Here is a 5283-nt window from a genome sequence, read left to right as displayed (position 1 = left end):
GCTTGGAAGCCGGAAATGCTGCCAATCAGGACTCCTTCCCCTACCCCCGATAGTTGTTAAACACCTCCCGGCCACCCTGCAGCGGCTCCCTTCTTGTTCTTCAGTAACACTGAAGAACCGTGTGCTGTTAGGATTAGATTGCGCGGTGAGTGGCCAAAAAAATCAAATAGACCAGTTGTTTTGGATATAAATCCATTTCTCTCCGACAGAAACTGAGTCCTGACCAAGGCGGGGAGTGCAGGACTTGGGAGGTCGCTCGGCCTTGCTTTCTCACCGTCCTCCGAGCGGGCTTCGACTTCCTGGCCCAAGACGGCTGCCCCAGCCCCACAGTCCAGGCAGCAGGAAAGAGAAGGACGAACACACACAGCCCTTCCCACTAAGCCCACTGGCAGAAGTCACCAGAACCTCCGCCCACTCGGAATAGGTGAGAACGAAGCCACTCGGCCATACCTAGCTGCAAGGGGACCTTGGCGATGAGGGGCTGGACCTGAGGAGAGGCTGGCCTCTGAGACAGTTGTTCCCCCACGGGAGCAGGGAGGAAGGAGCGGGGCTGCTGTGCTGGGAAGGAGCGTGGTCTGTGGGTCTCTGAAGGAGCTAACTGGAAGAGAAAATTAGAAAGACTCAGGACAAACGAGGTTAAATAAGCGAGGTGCGCGCCAGATCTCAGCGAGGGTCCAGGAAAGCAGACAAAAGGAACTTTATCTCCTGCCATTAGACACCCGGGGCATTGAACTTTTCAGAGGCATTTAGAAAATTGTCATCTGACACAAGCTAGACGCATTGTGTGATTGTGGGAGGGAAGGAAAACAGGGAGCAGCAGGGAGGTCGGGAAGGGGACTGATTTCACAATCCAGGTGGGAGGTGATTATGTGCGGGCAATGAGAAGAGAAGGGAGAGAACAATGGGAGAGGCATTTGCTAGAATGGACTAGCGGCCCGCTGGACGCTGACGGCATGGTTCCAGCCCCAGACCTGGCGGCTTGAGCTTGAGAAACACGCTGGGTGCATGTGTGTGTGCCCCAGGAGAAGGAGGGATCGATTGTGGCGTGACCATTCCCCACAGGGGTGCTTTCTCTTCTCCTTATCGCTCTGTCTGTCTGTGGCGAGCACACAAGCACACGAGCACACGTGCTCTCTAGCAAAAAAGAAATAAAAATCAAATTAGGGTGGATGGCTGGATTGATGGAGTTTCAGGCGGGGGTGGTGAAAAACAGGACTCGCGGTAACCAGGTGAACAAGGTAAACCTTGTTTGGAAGGTGTTTGGGTTGGGCTCCTAGAAGCAGAGCCCAGGGCAGGGATTTATCTGTGGGGGGTGGTGGGGTGATTCTCAGGAGAGAGACTGAGGGCAACAGGCCAGGGACGGGCAGAAGCTGGCAAGGGTGTGGGCTGAGCTGCAGTCTGGACCCGCCAGGAAGCTCAGGATGACAAGCCGCACCATGGGCTTCGCTGAGCCTGGGGCAGGGGGCCGGTGGTCTGTGGCCTCGTCACGCAGCCGTCCTCAGGTGTGTCCAAAGTGTGGGTAGGGATGGGTGACTTGGCTCCTGTTTGACCCAGGACAATTCTCCAAAAATGGGGTCAACTATGTGTGGTTATCAGATAACATTCCCAGAACTGGGAGATGGTGGTTAAAAAAAAAAAAAAAAATCCGTGGGGCCAGCAGGGGGCATGGTGGTTAATGTGCTGGACTCCCATATGGCCGACCACGGTTTGAATCCCAGACCTGGTGGTTTGCTTGCTGACTCACTTCCCCTCTGTTTCTCTCTGGTCAAATTAAAATAAGTGAATAATTAAATGATTCTTAAAAAAAAAAAAAAAGTTTAGACCAAAAAAGTCTGAGCCCAGACGGTGCCCAGGACAGTGGGTCCCTCTGGGGTGTTGTTTGACGTCGGGAAGAACTGAGGAGTCGGCACTGACTAGTGGGAACTGGAGACGGAAGTAGGAGTTCTTGGGAAAGAATTCTGGAGGTGCGAGGAGGGGTTCACGCGGAAGACTGAGGCTAGGTGTGCGGATACTGGAGTGGGGGCCGTGGCCCACACGATAGCTTAAACCAGAGGAGTGAGCTCTTGGAAGGCCATGGATAGGAACAGGGAAAACACCTTTGGAAAGTAAGTCAGGTAGGGACCAGCAGATGGTGTAATGGCTAGGTCGCTAGACTCCCATGTAGTTGACTGCAGTTCGAGTGGCTTAAACTCACGCCGGGCGCGTGTGCGTGCGTGCCCAAGATCCCGAGAGGAGAATGGAGGAGAAGGGATTGCGGCGTGACCATCCCCCCTGGGGGGTGATTTCTCGCTTTCTGTCTCTCTGTCTTTCTGACGAGCACATGTGCCCTATAGCAAAACAAAAAAACCTCTCCAAAAATAAGGCAAGTCAGCCAGGTATGTTCTAGTGGGAAGGGGATGGAGGAACAGGAATCCATGAATAAAGAGAAGAAGAGACCCAGAGAAGAGCACACCGGGGTGGAAACTGACCTCACATCAGATTGGAAGGCAAGGGAGAAGAGGCAATTAAGCGTGGAGAAAGCGTTGAGGTGTCTTTCTAGGTCATCGCAAAAGTCATGACGTATTTTTCTATGCAAAAATGCGTCATGACTTTTCAGCCGACCCAGAAGGTTTGCTCTCACCAGCGTGGGGGTTGGCGGTGGCCTTGAGCAGCTGCACAGCGGCACCGGGTGGGAGCGCGCACGGTGAGGGCTGGTTGGCCATGTTTTCCACTCTCATGCCGTTCCCTTCTAAGTCCTGACGCCTCTGGGGCAAGATCGGCTTCAGCCTCCATGCCACTGTCCTGGCTTGTCTGAAGTCTCCCTGTGTTCTAGTTACGTGTCGCTACCCAGCGGATCGGCCCACAGCTCCAGAGCGCCGGGCGGCCCTTTGCTGGGGGTGAGGCGTTTGGACAGCACAGGGACGGCAGGTCTCTGCTGGGTGACATCTGGGCGGCCGCAGGAAGCCCGGGAGCTGGACAGCTGAGTGCTCTCTGCCTGGCCCCACATGTCTGGCAGACGGTGTTGCCCTTGGCTTGCGGCCCCAGTTCCTCCTGTGGTCTAGCTTGCGTTCCTCCGGGACGATGGCTGGGGTGCTGGCGGAGAACCAAGCGTGACCTGTGGTCGTTCGCGTCCTCACCTCTCCACCGTCTGTGCCACTTTCCTCATACCCTTTCTGGCCAGCGCAGTCACAGGGCACTCGGATCCAAGGAGCGGGAGCATAGCCCTCACTCCGGAGCGCAGTCACGTGACAAGGAGAGCAGGCGAGAGGGGCCCATCTGCCACACTCAGCCACATTTGTCCCGTTTAGTCAGGGGTCATCGCATCCAGAATACTTACAGCACCTCGAGGAGCTTCCTGAGGGCAAGGCCTGGCCTGTCCCTTTTGTCTTCTTTATCTCCATATCCTGAGCATTTACACAGAAAGAGACCCACAATCGATATCTGCTAAAGGAGACACTCTTTTTTTTTAGAATTATTTTATTTAACTTTATTTATTTATTTTTCATTTGACCAGAGTGTGACAGAGATAGAGAGAGAGAGAGAGGCAAAGAGAGAAAGCAAGTTGCCAGGTCCGGGATTTGAACCGTGGTCAGCTATGTGGGAGTCCAGTCTCCTTAACCACGATGGTGCCTGCTGGCCCCAGGAGAGACTCTTTATAAACCTATCATCTATTTTTCATGTACACTGCATCATCTGATCCTAAGGTAGCCATAATTATTATTTCTCACTTGAACATATCAATTCTTTTTTTTTCTTTTTTTTTCACAATGTGGTGTGTCCACTCATTGGAGAGAGACAGAGAGAGAGGGAATGTGAGAAACCATCTTGGGGAAGGCCACGCCACCATCCCTTCTCCTCTGCTCTCTTGGGAAGCGCGTTTTTCAAGCTGCTGGCTGGGAACTCAAACTGCAGAGCTGGCCATGTGGGATCCAGCACCTTAGCCTCCAGACCACCTGCTGGCCCTGGCCCTGGCCCTGCACTTGATACACTGATTCGACACGTTGAGTAGAACTTGTAGGAGGCCAATGTTTTAGACTAAGCTCCTGCTCTAGGCCTTGACAGACCAGACCAAAAAGGAGTTCCTCACATGAAAATATCACATCCTCAAACTGAAACTTAATAGAAGTTGATAGATTCCAAGGGACCAGCAGCTGGCATAACGCTTACGTCCCTGGACTCCTACATGGTTGACTGTGGTTTGCGTCCCAGATATGCGGCTTCAAAACTCACACCAGGTGTGTGTGCATGCGTGCCCAAAATCCTGGGAACCAGCAGTTAGTGTAATGGCTATGTCGCTGGGCTCCCACGTAGTCGACCACGGTTTGCGTCCCGGACCCGGTGGCTTAAAACTCACGCCGGGCGCGTGTGCGTGCATGCCCAAGATCCCGAGAGGAGAATGGAGGAAGGGATTGCGGCGTGACCATCCCTCCTGGGGGTGATTCCTTGCTTTCTGTCTCTGTCTCTCTGGTAAGCGGATGTGTCCCATAGCAAAAGTCTCTCTCTAAAAGAAGAAGAAGTAGAAGAAGAAGAAGAAGAAGAAGAAGAAGAAGAAGAAGCAGCAGAAGCAGAAGAAGAAGTAGCAGCAGCTAATAGATTCCAAAATAGACCAGTTTTTCATGAAATGTTTGGAGATTCCGGTTTGCCTGAGTCAGCATTATAAGGAAATAAAACTTATGCACATTTGTGGCATTCTTAGGAATATGAGCCAGATAATAATTTCCAGATCCTACCAAAGCTCAGTGGAGTTTTTTTTTTAAAAAAAGAATTATGTATTTAATTTTATTTATTATTATTATTTTTTAATTTGTCCAGAGAGAGAGAAAGGGAAAGTGAGAAAGCAAGCCGCCTGACCTGGGACTCGACCCCATCGACCATGTGGAAGGCCAGCGCCTTAACCACCACGCCACCGGCTGGCCTCTCATTGGATGTTTTGGTTCCGTGAACGTTATTACTGCCTAAGTACACTGCTCCTTTACGTTCCAGACTTGCTGAGTCCAGCTGGGTGGCCCAGGCTACCACGAGGTCATCCCGTGCCCTTACCATAGGTCACTGCTGAGCCGAAGCAGCCTGGGTGGGAGAGCGTTAGACTGAGATGGGAAATTCGTTATGGCTGAGGCTCCTTGCTGCTCTCCCCTCCCAACCACTGCCTGCCTTTAAAATCACTCTGAGGGCCCAGCGAGTGGCGTGCTGGTTAGGGCACTGGGCTCCCGTGTGGCCGACTGTGATCTGAGTCCCGGACCCAGCAGATTGAAAATCATGTGTGCATGCCCAGAATCCCAGGAGAAAAATGGAGGAGAAGGGATT

The 5283-nt window shown here is 52.6% G+C and overlaps 1 long non-coding RNA gene across 1 annotated transcript in view; it reads left to right on the top strand.

Moving 5' to 3' along the window:
* The first annotated feature begins 41 nt into the window (after window positions 1-41).
* LOC102483328 (uncharacterized) overlaps window positions 42-5283 on the top strand; it is a 45401-nt gene continuing 40159 nt past the window's right edge. The window contains exon 1 of the long non-coding RNA XR_003549070.1: window positions 42-424. This is a non-coding gene — a long non-coding RNA (uncharacterized LOC102483328). The remainder of the gene's footprint in view (window positions 425-5283) is intronic.

This window comes from Tupaia chinensis, unplaced genomic scaffold, assembly GCF_000334495.1.
Source record: "Tupaia chinensis unplaced genomic scaffold, TupChi_1.0 Scaffold000176_1, whole genome shotgun sequence".
In the NCBI taxonomy this organism is placed as follows: Eukaryota; Metazoa; Chordata; class Mammalia; order Scandentia; family Tupaiidae; genus Tupaia; species Tupaia belangeri.
Note: the sequence above shows the minus strand (reverse complement) of the source record. Positions and strands in the feature narration are given on the sequence as shown.